The following is a 14556-nucleotide window of genomic DNA, read 5'->3' on the forward strand; positions in this document are numbered from 1 at the left end:
GTAATTATAGTGTCATAAGAGTAATAATATTGGTAATAACAGTAAGTATAGTGTCATAAGAGTAATAATATTGGTAATAACAGTAAGTATAGTGTCATAAGAGTAATAATAGTGGTAATAACAGTAAGTATAGTGTCATAAGAGTAATAATATTGGTAATAACAGTAAGTATAGTGTCATAAGAGTAATAATAGGGGTAATAACAGTAATTATAGTGTCATAAGAGTAATAATAGTGGTAATAACAGTAATTATAGTGTCATAAGAGTAATAATATGGTAATAACAGTACGTATAGTGTCATAAGAGTAATAGTGGTAATAACAGTAAGTATAGTGTCATAAGAGTAATAATAGGGGTAATAACTAATTATAGTGTCATAAGAGTAATAATAGTGATAATAACAGTAATTATAGTGTCAAGAGTAATAATAGGGGTAATAACAGTAATTATAGTGTCATAAGAGTAATAATAGTGATAATAACAGTAATTATAGTGTCATAAGAGTAATAATAGTGATAATAACAGTAATTATAGTGTCATAAGAGTAATAATAGAGGTAATAACAGTAATTATAGTGTCATAAGAGTAATAATAGGGGTAATAACAGTAATTATAGTGTCATAAGAGTAATAATAGTGGTAATAACAGTAATTATAGTGTCATAAGAGTAATAATAGGAGTAATAACAGTAATTATAGTGTCATAAGAGTAATAATAATAATGGTAACAGTAATTATAGTGTCATAAGAGTAATAATAGGGGTAATAACAGTAATTATAGTGTCATAAGAGTAATAATAGTGGTAATAACAGTAAATATAGTGTCATAAGAGTAATAATAGGAGTAATAACAGTAATTATAGTGTCATAAGAGTAATAATAATAATGGTAATAACAGTAATTATAGTGTCATAAGAGTAATAATAGGGGTAATAACAGTAATTATAGTGTCATAAGAGTAATAATAATAATGGTAATAACAGTAATTATAGTGTCATAAGAGTAATAATAGGGGTAATAACAGTAATTATAGTGTCATAAGAGTAATAATAGTGGTAATAACAGTAATTATAGTGTCATAAGAGTAATAATAGGAGTAATAACAGTAATTATAGTGTCATAAGAGTAATAATAATAATGGTAATAACAGTAATTATAGTGTCATAAGAGTAATAATAGGGGTAATAACAGTAATTATAGTGTCATAAGAGTAATAATAGTGGTAATAACAGTAATTATAGTGTCATAAGAGTAATAATAGGAGTAATAACAGTAATTATAGTGTCATAAGAGTAATAATAATAATGGTAATAACAGTAATTATAGTGTCATAAGAGTAATAATAGGGGTAATAACAGTAATTAAAGTAAAATAGTATATTAGATCTTTAACCCAGTGATTAAATGTAGGTGGGGATTTATCTTTCCATTTCAGCAGCACAAGTCATCTTGCCAGAAGGGTTGCAAAAGCTATCGTAGCTTTGGCTGAAGTATTTATAAGAACATCCTGTGATATCACTCCAAAAATTGCCACCAGTGGAGAGGGTTCAATTGAGCTTTCCAGAACTCCTGAGAGGAAAGTGAATATTGACTCCCAAAAGAAAGCCAATTTGCTGCATGACCAGAGCGTGTGTGAGAGGTGAATTTTTTTTCCCTGCACCTGTCACACACTGCCTCAATATTTGGTGAAATATTTGCGAGTTTTACTTTGGACCAGTGTGGACAGTAGACAATCCTGAACTGCAGATTGAATAGGAAATGTGTTCTGTGTAAGATACCTTCCCATGATTCCCAGATATGTGCATATTTACATCCTCCTCCCGCTGTTGTTTTAATACCTTTACTGTTGTTTTAATACCTCTCCAGATTTTGAGTTAACTATAGAATATACTCTGCCAATTATATTTAGAGAGCTCAGGCTGATTTTGAGAGCAACATCCAGAGGAGATTTAGATGGTGAGGTGGGAAATTGAAAGTAATCTGATGAAATGACAGAGCTGTAAATACCTCGATCCAGTATAACAGTGACTGTATATTACAGGCCCAGTAATACTGAAGATTTGGCAGTGATGGACCACCATGTCACCAGTATCTTTGCAGAATTCCTTTATGAATTTTTTATTCCATATGAACGCAATAATCAATGTGCATAAAAAAGGATTTTGTTAGAAATCACACGTGCACACACACGCGCACACAGACATGCGCACACACACACAGATACACACAGACACACACACGCGCATACACACACACGTGCACACACGCGTGCACACACACACACACACACACACATGCACGCGCACACACACACACATGCCCACACACACACACAGACACAGACACACACACGTGCATACACACACACACGCACAACACATATGCACCCACACACACACACACACACACACACACACACACACACACACACACACATATAGCAGGGAGAGGTTCCTGGTGTTTATAACACCCAGACCCCTAGATATTTAAACTTCTTGGTATTCACTTTGAACAGAAACTGACTCCGTGCAGCTGACTGGATCACCTGACATATGGCCAAGAGTTCACGTTTCTCTAGGTTAACTTTGTATCCAGATACTTTACCAAAGCTGTTCAGTATGTTAAGTAGCCTTGGTAGGCTAACTAAAGGTTCTGACAGGTGCAAAAGTTCGCCCCTTTGTATGCCTCTAATCATGGTCTCATTATGCATAAAGCAGCCAGTGGTAAGACAAACAGAAGAGGTAACAGAGGACACCCCTGCCTCGTGCCACGGTCCAAAGTGAAAAAAGAAGATAAAGTGTTATTTGTATGAATTGCTGCCATTGGTGAAGCACAAAGAACTTCAATCCATCTCACAAATTTTGGACCAAGACCAAATTTTCTCAGTGTTTGAAGGAGATAATCCCACTTCACTTAATCAAATGCCTTCTCAGCATCTATTGAAAGTAATAGCTCAGAGACATCAGACTCATCCCTACGTGATTCTGAAGTATAAGTAAAAGTTATTCCATGAGTGATCCACCCAATTAATCAGTTATTTCTGCTGTAGACTGACTTGCTGTCTTTTGGTGTAACTGATGTGCAAGAATACATCCTGTCTTTTCACCATGTTCAAATATTTTATACTGAATTTTATTAGTCACATTTTCAGCCGGTTTCATAGATAACAGATTATATTTTGTTTGCATAAGTAGTCACTGTTCATACAGATCTGGAGATGGAGACTCTGCCATAAGCCTATCCAGTCTGAAAATATCATCTGTTAGTTTTTCAAGGTGTTTTATTAGATTTTTCCTAGTGAAGGAGGAGTTGAATATTATCTGTCCTCTTAAATATGCCTTCACTGATTCCCAAATAGTTAAAGGGGACATTTCTATGGTATGACTGGATATCACAATGGCGTGATATTCACAGTCAGTAACCAAGGGTAGAAGTTTTTTTATCCAAGAAAAAGTATTCTATATGAGAGTATGTTCTATGAACATGTGAGATAAAATGCTAGTTCCTTGATATAGGGTTACAGAACCCCCAATCATCAGTCATGCCATATGTGTCAAGAAAATGTTTGACTGAATTAGCTGATCTAGAAAGGGCAAGATGGACAGGTGAGCTTCGATCCAAAGATCACAGCATGTAGTGATGCTGTCATGTCCCCCCGCCCCAAAATAAGATGATGTGTATCCATATTGGGTAGTCGTGAAAAGATATTTGTGAAAAAAAAAACATGATCCCAGTTTTGCGCATAGACATTAGCAAGAATGTCTGGAGTATTGTACAGTCTGCCTGTTACTAGAACATGTTGGATCGACGTTCACACTTGACATAACAAAAGGAAGCAGTTTGTTAATGCGTATTGCTGTTCCTCTTGATTTAGAGTTAAAAGTGGAGTGGTATAACTGACCCACCCACCTCTCAATCTGCAGTGATCATGTGTGCGCAGAGGTGTTTCCTGTAGAAAGGCAATTGCTATCCCAAGCTGTTTCAAGTGGAATTGTACTTTACTACATTTTACTGGATGGTTTAAAGATTTTACATTCCAGCTCACATATTTTACCTGGCAGCCTGCATGTCTGTGGATGTACATTAACCATATAAGGTCACTGAATAAACCAAGATACACTTACATTTAAAGAGAGCAGACCACAGTGTAGCAAAGATATGAATCTTCATTAGCTCAGCATGGCACAAAGAAACAGAAATCCTTATGTTAGGTACAGTTAGTTCCCAACCCATATCACCCAGCAGAACAAGGTGACCTATAAACCCTATGTAGCAATATCCACACATTAAAGTGCTTATAAGGAGAGCTAGTTCAACAGGTTGTTCCACTGTATACACTGAATTATGAGAGAAATAAGAAGAATGTCACATGAGAACAAAACAAATATAGTTACAAAGTTGAAGCACAAAACAAACTGAGATGTAGAATATTGATCAAAAACATCTTTCTCAAACTTGAGCTCTGTCTTAAAAGGTCAACTCCAAAAGCAATCATTCACCAATCTATCTATAAAGTAGTGTATTCCAGTATCATAATTTAGGTTCAGGGACGGATCAAACTTATAGTACTGGTTCTGTCTAAACGATATTGGACTTCACATAGGCCATTACTTCCAATAGGTCCAGAAACTCTTTTTCACTGTATGTGATGTGAAGCCTAGCTGGATAGAAGATGCCAAAATGAACATCATCGCATCTGCAAATCAGATTCTTGATTTCAGTATTTGCGGATCGGGCACGCGCCACGCTGGGAGGGTAATCCGGAAATATGGAAATCCTCCCCACAATATTGCAGGCGGCCAGATCCTCTGGCTCTGTGTAAAATCTCCACGCAGTCCTGATGACATTGTAGCTTGGCCACCTGGCTGCCTTGGCTGAAGGCAGTGATGTCACCGATCCACAATAACGTCCCTCTCCACGTGCAGGGCTTCTTTCAACAACTTCGAAATGGAGACAGGAGATCTTGAGCCCAGACTCTGCAACATTTAATATTTAATATTCAACCCCCTCATTTGTCCTTCTATATCAAGACATTTTTCTTGCAGTTGGGCTCCTTCTAGTCATTTCCAAGTTGGAGATATCATCTGAGCCTGTGGAAAGGCTGTGCTCCAAATTGCTAAGGTTTTTTTTTTCGTAGCTTCCACATCAGTATGAAGCAGAGCAGTACCACTAATCACTGCCTGCTTCACAGCTTGAATCTCAGACTTAATATCATCAAATTTGTCAATGAAGGCAAATTTAAGAGTCTTTAACTCTGACCACAATAACGAAATTATATCTTCTTTCAAATCTGAGAGAATCTCTGCCTTCACATCTGCCTTCTCCATCTCTGAGGGCGTTGAGTGACTCTTGCCAATAGTGCTGGGCCTGTCAGCAATGTTCTTGCACATGTAAGTACTGAGAGCAAACTTATGGCCAGATAGTGGAAGCTGAGCACTGCAGGTAGGGAGATCTCCAGGTGCATGCTTATGGATGAGTGATGTTCTCAGTCTTCACTGCATCAACCTCGAGAGTGATTTGTCATCTCTACAGCTGCCACCATCTGTCAGCTAACGTGTGATTGGTGGGGAAGAGTTCAGGTACCCATGTGCATGCTGGGAAGGACACCTATAGTCTTGCAGTGGTGTGGTGGTATCCCCACTTCAGCCCTGGACGGTTTTAACAGCTAATGTTGTGCTAGCTGTATGCTGGGGGTTTGTAGGCAGGTCAGTGCCAGTGAAACATCACCTGATAGGCCAAGGTGTGTTGACAGGGCAGTTTTATGAGCTCCCAGCATGTGGGTATAAATTTATTTGAAGACATTCTTGTCTCTGGTTGGGAAATTCATATTATGTGAGGTTTAGGCCCTGTAAGCTTTACCGCATGATTAAAATAGCTGTGGATAATGTCAGGGGAGCTCTCCCTCCTCAGAAGCCCTTTTTATACCTTTTTATAGTATTTAGCAGACACTTTTATCCAAAGCAATTTACAATCGTGACTGAGTACCATTCAAGTAATTGAGAGTTAAGAGCCTTGCTCAGGGGCCCAACAGTGGTAACTTGGCAAAGGGGGGGTTAAACTAACAGCTTTTCTGATTGCTAGTCACTGCTACCATAAGTGTAATCATTCACTCTTTTCTGTCTTCATCTCTCTCTTTCTCATTTCTTTTCTCTCTCTCACCCCCATGCTCTCTAACTGTGTAATTATTTTTTTTTATACAGTTACTACAAGTGAAACTTAATTACTGTGACTCTCAACAGCACTGAAGTAAAGTACTTTTACATAGGTAAAGTCTGCATGGGTCTTATAATCACTGAGGATGTGGATGTGTGTTTCTGTTTTTCATTCTGTGGTGGTCTGACAATGTGACTTTTCCAGTAATGCCATCAACAGGCAAGACCAGGCTCCTGTATCTCTGATTTGGAGAGATCTATATACTCAAAACTCTTAGTTGAAATATTATATTAAATACTATATTTTATACAAGTTTTTTATTTTATTTTTTCCCAAATACAAGTATTTCAAATGACTGGAACAAAGCTGAAAAGAATGGCATAAAAACTGGACTCTCTTGCAGTGAAGTTAACACCAAAAGTTCCAGTAAATTAAGTTTCAGTAAGTGAAACACTAAATGCCAGCTGGCCTGATCACCCCAGCAGAGCTACAGGACGACTCTGTCAGTGGCATGAAACATCATAAACTCAGAGTTTGATGTGAGCCGAACATCACAGTCCCCGAGCTTAGTGAAAAGATGGAAACAACACTGGCTGACCACACGACAGTGAAGTGGATTATTGTGCACGCTGGCAAGAATGGCACAAGAAATCAGAAAGCAGAGTTATTAAAAAGGGACTTTAATAATCAGAGTGCCTCTCCCTGCATGGAGAACAAATATATTCTCTTGGCTACACAACAGTTGTGGCTTTCTTGCTGCACAGATTTCCACCCCCGTTAGCGGTGATGCATTGGCACGAAGATCCAAGGACTCCCTTTGCATCAGCGGAGCCACAGCATGTTCCGCCCCACCATGTGCGCCTGGACAGCGTTGCAGACTTTGGATCAGAGCCACACTGATGACCAAGCTTATCATCTTCCAGGGACACCACAACCCTGCAGTACCCTCCTCGCCACTCACCCCACCTGAACCCCCCAGTTGCAGTAGAGAAGCTGGTAGCAGCTGAGACAAGGCTGTCACATTCCCCGTCAGCCAGCCCTCAGGTACAGCATAAAATCAGCTCCTCCTCCCAGACTAAGAAGCGTCAAGCTCCTGCACCGCCTGTAGGTCACAGTAGAAAGAGACCAGTAGAAAGAGACCACCGCAAAGAAAGATACCAGATGGCGGGTCAAGAGGCTTTAATGAAAGCCGCGTCCATGCAAGGACATTTACTTGGTAAACATCAGCAGCTACTGGAGGGATTCACTCAAATGGCAGAGCTCAGGAGGTGTATGAGAGATCTTACCTCTCAACTTCAGCCATGGTCATGTCTCCTCAGTGGGATCCTCTCTCAGCTTCGCCGGCTCCTCCTGTCAGTAACTTTCCTGCTTTGCCTGGACATAAGATGAACAAATATGATGACTCCCCAGATAAATGTCGCAGATTTTTGCTGCAAGGTTTTCTTTTTATTTTAGCAGCAGTGTTTCTTCTTCCAGCCAGGCTCAGAGAGCTTTTCTTATGTCTTGACTTATGGACAAAGACCCTTATTGGACAACTGTGGTATGGAACACTGTACAGACATCATCTTTTGAGGATTTTTTAGTCCATTTCAAAGCAGTGTTTGACCATCCCTATGAGGGTAGAGCTTGTGGTGAGATGCTTCCCAAATTCCACCAGCTCTGTCTTGGATTATACCCAGGCGCTCCAGACTACAGCGTCTTGGAGTGGTTGGAATGAAGTAGCCTTGCATGTCAGAGCTGATGCAATGTGAATCCTCTCACCTTACTGCTGAGGAGAGAAGACAATGTACTGTGGAGCTACGGGACACGTTCTTAGAGAGTGCCGAGTCAGACCACACAGATTCTCTGCACCAACCCCTGGAAAATGCATGAGATCCTTTCCACATGCTAATGTGCTGAGTATTCTCACAAAGAAGTTGGTTTCCAAATCATCTGTCATTCCCATCTTGGTTGGCTTTCAGTTCCTTTCTTCTGTATTTACAGCCTTGATCGATTCTAGAGCAGAAGAGAATTTCACAAACACCCGACTGATCAATGAACGGGATCCCTGTGGAGCCTCTTCAATGTAGCCTGCACCTAGCTGGTCTGGATGGAGCCCCAGTAGGGGTTGGTTCTATAACCCTTTGCACGAAGCCTCACTACCACCACCCTTCATTAAGAGCTTTATTTATTTTATTCCTTCCTTGTAATAGAGGCTTCTGCATTCCCCATTCTTCTAGAACTGCCATGATTGGAAGAACTCGACCCTCTGATATTGTGGCCCAAAAACGAAATTGTTCACTGGTCCCCCGACTGTTTCAAGAATTGTCTAAAGCTCACCACTGCTCATATTTGCTCTACCATCATAGAAAGCCCAGTGGGTAATCAGGTCTCTTCCTTTCCCAGTGAATACCAGGACCTTTCTGCTGTTTTTTGCAAGGAGAGAGCCACCCAACTGTGCTTATGAATGCTTTAGAGCTGTTAGAGAGGGCCACATTACCCAAAGCATGCATCTACCTTTAACTCAGGAGAAGGAAAGAGCTATGGAGTCCTACATCAAGGAGGCCTTGGAACAGAGTTCATACAGCCATCCACTTGCCATATAGAATCAGGCTTGGAAATGGTACAGAATTCCCTCATTAGTTCCATTACATGGCATCACTCCTTTTGAATGTATTTTGGGCTACCAAGACCCCCATAATCCCATGGACTTCAGTCATCACAAACATCCCAGTGAAACAGTGTGGGAGGAGAAACATCAGTGCATGGAGAAGGTATTGCAAAGCAATAAGGAGCTTGCTGATCAGCACAGAAGAGAGACCCCAGTATACCAACCTGGGGATTGTGTGTGGATGTCTTCTTGGGATTTCTGATGTACTGGTTTCTGCCATAAACTGAGCCCTAAATACATCACTCTGTTCATAATCCTCAGAGGTGTCAATGACATTACTAACCACTTATGGTGATACCCCACCTCCACCAATCGAGTGTGACGAGACCCCTGTATACGTTGTGTGCCACATCTTAGACTTCAGGAGGAAGAGGAGGTCTCTTCAGTATCTGGTTGACTGAGAGGGGTGTGGCCCAGAGGAGTTGGGGGTGGGGGGTAATGACACGCTACCCTTTTCCCTGATTCACTACAACACAACCATAATTCTGACTACAGCCCACAGGAACACCACCCCAATCCTCATAATCCCACAGCTTCCTCAGGAATATTAACTTCAGATGTCCCTTATTCCATTGCCTGTTAATCATACTCGTCGTGATGTGTTGCTGCTGAATATCATAGTGCAAGCTTTTGGTTGATTCTGAAAAGTTACAGCAGGAAGGCTGAATGCAGGTGCCATAAAACAAAACCTCTAATTCACAAATAAATCTTTAAAGATTTCTTTGTTGCATGTTTACAGTACAATATTATGCAAAGCAAGAGAATCCTTTTTTTTCTATCTTATCAACAATAATATTACATAAAAACTGCAGTGGTGAAGCTTCTATTAAAAAGGAAAATCTGGAAGCACCTGTTTTAAGACCCATTTCAAATCTACCATTCATTGGGAAAATCAGTTATAAAATAATTTTTAAGCAGCATACTGGTTTTCTATCCTCAAATAGCTATCTAGACAAATTTCAGTGAAGACTGTGGCCTACTCATAGTACTGAGATTACTCTAATTAAGGTAATTACTGACATCCTTCTAAATAAATCAATCTTCTATGCATGCACATATCTCCACAACTTTAGGGGCAAAGATTTGACAACACCGATCTGAGAATCTGAAAGGTCAGACATTTTTGCTCCTTTACCAACAAGCCAGCTGGTTCATTTTTGTAATGCTGGACTTGCTGTGATGCAGCCACCATGTTGAGCATGACAAACTTTCTTCTGGTCATCGTGTCTTTGTGATGGGTTCCTGCCTTAACTGTGAAAATGCCCTTATATGACCAAACATATTTGTGATGACACTTTGTTGGATTGTAGTGCTGCAGTTTATGGTACACACAGACTACTAACCTCCATCCATTTTAAGAATTTTTTCCCAGTATGCCACAAGGCCTCGGAAGACATTTTCTTTCCTGACTTTTCCTTCTTTGTGCAATGGACCCCTTAACCTGTGTGTGTGTGTTCTCCCACAGGGAGAAGCTGAGAAGCAGAGACTTAATAAGTCAGAACCGTATGTGTTCAGTCATTTGCATGATGGTGGGCAGAGATTTCTCAGGTGAAGGCAAATCTTCCAGATGGCTTGATGGCTCAGAGACTCTCAAATGAGTCTTTCACCTGGATGTCAGCAGGGTTTGTATTAACCCCTGACTGTGACATAGGCAATATCCTGTCTCTGCATCACCTTCTCCACTCCTACCCAAAACCAGACCAGATGCACCAAAACACACACACACACACACACACACACACACACACACACACACACACACACACATACAGAACATACAGCAACTTCTGAAATTGATACAATTCCATATTACAGGTAGTTGTATTCATCTAGCCTTTACCTATTTGCTAATGGGCTGAATTATCTGTCCTAAGATCTGGAATTCTGAAAACCTGAAGTTGAAAAGTATTTGTAGTACTATATAAATTCAAACATCTCCGAACACACATATTTAGGGGTCCAAGCACTGCAGGTGTTGTAACCCTGCTGGGTTTGTTAAGGCTTTTTCTTATTCTGATTCCTCGCTGTAACAAATATCCCAGACCAGACTGAAATTCCTACTGACATGAAACTTAGGTAGTATTCCCTGGCATTGCTCAGATGCACAATGCTACACATATATAGCACTAATCATGGCAGCACAGGAACAAGCTCTGAACAAAAAATGAATAGAGGCTGGGATCTACCACACCAGGCATGATCCAAGATGCAGGCTGTGCAAAGACACCCCTGAGACAATCCAGCACATAACAGCAGGAGTCAATATGCTAGAAGGCAGAGAGTACATGGAATAAGCAAGTGGCTGGAACGACTCTGCTGAGTACGGGCTGGAAGTTCCAAGTTCCAAGGTCAAAGCAGGACATACGACCGAAGGTGGTGGAGAATGACTGTGCCAAGATCCTGTGCAACTTCCAAATCCAGACTGACAAAATGGTAATGACTAAACAACCAGACATAGCAATGATGCCAAAGAATAGAAGAGGGTTGTAGTGACAGATGAAATTGTAGTAAAGTGCTTCTGAATTAGTAGAAGGCAGAGCCAGTTTATATATGAAAGTATATAAAAGTAGATGTTTAAATCAGAGCATTCATTCCATGGAGTTATAAAGTTCTAACAGTGTAGATCAATTGTTTTTCTTCGGGTTTGCTTATTTCATTGCTGCCATAGCAACAACTGGCATTGCAAACAGATGTGTCATTAGTGCAGTGTCCATTAGTATTAAAATGCTGGACACTGGAACGCTGGAACGTGTAATGTCCATTGAAAAAAGAAAGGGGTTGGCAGGTAGTGTTTGTTCTTTCAGACACTCAAAGCTTTGTAAAAAGAGATGCGTGTGAAGTGCCTTTAACATACGTAGGTAATTCCAGCAGAACACCTCCCTGATTCTGCAGGGAATCTTACTGTAGCCCTTTCCGCCTTCCCCCTAAAGTTCATGAGGACAATAATCCTGGACGTCCTGTTGTATCTGCTTGTTCCTGCCCAGCATAAATAATATCCCAGTTTCTGGATGACATTTTTCAACCAGTTGTTCAGTCCTTACTTACATGTGTTAATTACTCCTCACACATTCTACAAATCCCGGAACGCCTGAAAGAACAAACGCTACCTAATTCTTTGCTTTTTCCCGTGGACGTTAAAGGTGTGTACACAGTCATCCCTAATGAAGATGGTTTGAGAGCTTTAAAACATTTTTTTGATGCAAGACCTAAGAAAACTCCTCCCACAGATGTTCTCTTAATTCTGTCAGAGCTTGCGTTAACTCCGACTTGCTTCAGCTTTGACTCTACTCGGATAAATAGTATGGGGACCAAACCGGGACCATTCTATGCAAACCTCTTTGTTGGCTTCGTTTTTGAGCAATATACTGGACCTGTACTCTTACAATGTCTGAGAGACATTGGTGACATTTTTGGTAGTACTAAATGCACATTAGAAAACCTCCAACTGTTCATTTCTTCATTCTCTAAGTTCCACCCAACTCTGGAATATACATGGAGCACAGCATATCCTGGCAAGAAGAAGGTTCTAAAGTTTGCTAATTCTTGTTTAAATACAACCATCTGTTATAAACCTACAGACTCTCATTCCTATTTGCCGTACAATTCTTCACCTCCCGAGGCCTGTAAACACTCTGTCCCTCACTCACAGCTACTGAGACTTTTAAACGCATTTGCAGTGAGAATGAAAATGTCCTCCAGAAAATTATGGAAATGTATCTCCAACACTGTGTTGAATATCTCCAACACTGTGGGTTTCCTGAGAAAGTCGTAGATGATGTCTTAGCTCGTGTTTCACCTGTTCAGATAGTAAACATACTGACCTATAAACAATCTACTGTTAAGACTACAAGAATCCCCTTGGTGCTGACAAATAAAACAGTATCTGATATTATCTGAAACACTTCAGAATCCTCCACTAATCTCCTACAGATGAGACAAAAACATCAAAGACGTGCTTGTCAACAGTGAGATAAATGACCACTCAGATAATAACTGTGTACAGTAGCCTGCAACCACTCTAGATGTGCTACATATAAACATATTAATGCAGCCACTATAAATAACTGGCACTAGGGTCAACTGTGATCACCTCCTCAAGCATCACGGCAGGTGTTTATCTACTGTTACTATAAGAGATGTAATCAGCTTTATACTGGAGAAACCAAGAGAAGTCTTGCTGATGGGTTTTTAAACACTTTCAGACCATCAGAATTAAGGATTTATCATTTCCAGTGGCAAGACATTTAAATACTAATGGACACTGCACTAATGGCATATCTGATTGCATTGCCAGTTGTTGCTATGGCAGCAATGAATTTAGGAAACTCAAAGAAAAACAATTGATCTACACTGTTAGAACTTTATAACTCCATGGAATGAATGCTCTGATTTAAACATCTACTTTTATATACTTTCATATATAAACTGGCTCCACCTTCTACTAATTCAGAAGCACTTTACAACAATTTTGAATCTCTCTCTCTCTCTCTCTCTCTCTCTCTCTCTCTCTCTCTCTCTCTCTCTCTCTCTCTCTCTCTCTATATATATATATATATATATATATATATATATATATGATTATGTGTGTGTGTGTGTGTGTGTGTGTGTGTGTGTGGGGTGTATATTTTATATGTATATTTGTGTATACTCTTTGTATGTTATTTTTGTATGGGTAATGCCACATGACTTCTAACAGGCATTTTAAGGAAAGCCATCATACCTACAAAACACCACCAACCCTGACTGGGTTATTGTACATGTCTGAAAATGTTATTGATTGTAATAACAGTGGATCTGGACTATCAAACCTATTTGGTACTGACAACATGGTATGGATCTGAACAAACTGACCTTTTCTTGCTATGTTGAGCTGAATGCTGTAACCAGGCATTAACTACTCAGACATGGTGACATATTGCTTCTTCTGAATGGCTGTGGAATGTTTCTTCAGAATGGGTGTGGAATTCTTCTTACAGTTTTGGTGAATATTGTCTATAATAATCTATTTCTTTCAGTTTCAAACAAATCCACAAGATCTTGGGATCACAAAATGTATCTCTGTGAGACAGACGTTACGTTTTGAATTGTTTTTGTAAACCTTAGACCTTTTGCAGTTTACTATTATAATATCGTTTAATATCATTGTATTTATTGTTTATATTTCAAACTAGTCCTAGGTGCTTCACTGACTTGCCACAAAATAATCTCAATGTATTGTTTTGATTCTCATATTGTCATGATATGGCCCCTCCCTCCTCCTCAAACATCTGTGTGTGTGTGTGTGTGTGTGTCTGTAGTGCCACGCCCTCTCGTGTCGTCCACCTGATCCTTGCTGTGTGTAATCATCTTGAGTGTGTGTGTGTATATGTCTCGTATGTTGTTGTGTGTTTGTCAGTGTTTGATGTAATATAGCATGTGTGCTAAGTGTAGGTGTTGTGTGTTATTAAAGCGTTTGTCTCAACGTGCCTCGTCCCAGCATCCTGCTTAAGCCTCGTCGTGTTACAGAAACACAGACCGACCAAGGATGCCTGGGAGAGGAAAACGGAAGAGAAAGAAGGGAGGTGGACGCCTCCCACAGCCGTACAGGGAAGCCCCCCCTTGGGCACCTCCTGACACCCACCAGAGGTGAGCGTGGGCCAGGTGTGGAGGCAGAGGACCGGTATAATGATTTCCAGTCCTCGGAGTCGGACTCCGTGGACTTCGACTATCCTGCGGAGAGGCCGTCACTCATCCTGGCCTCGTTCCAGGGAGCTT

Source organism: Electrophorus electricus, chromosome 5 (assembly GCF_041902795.1).
Source record: "Electrophorus electricus isolate QZ-2024a chromosome 5, ASM4190279v1, whole genome shotgun sequence".
Lineage (NCBI taxonomy): Eukaryota > Metazoa > Chordata > Actinopteri > Gymnotiformes > Gymnotidae > Electrophorus > Electrophorus electricus.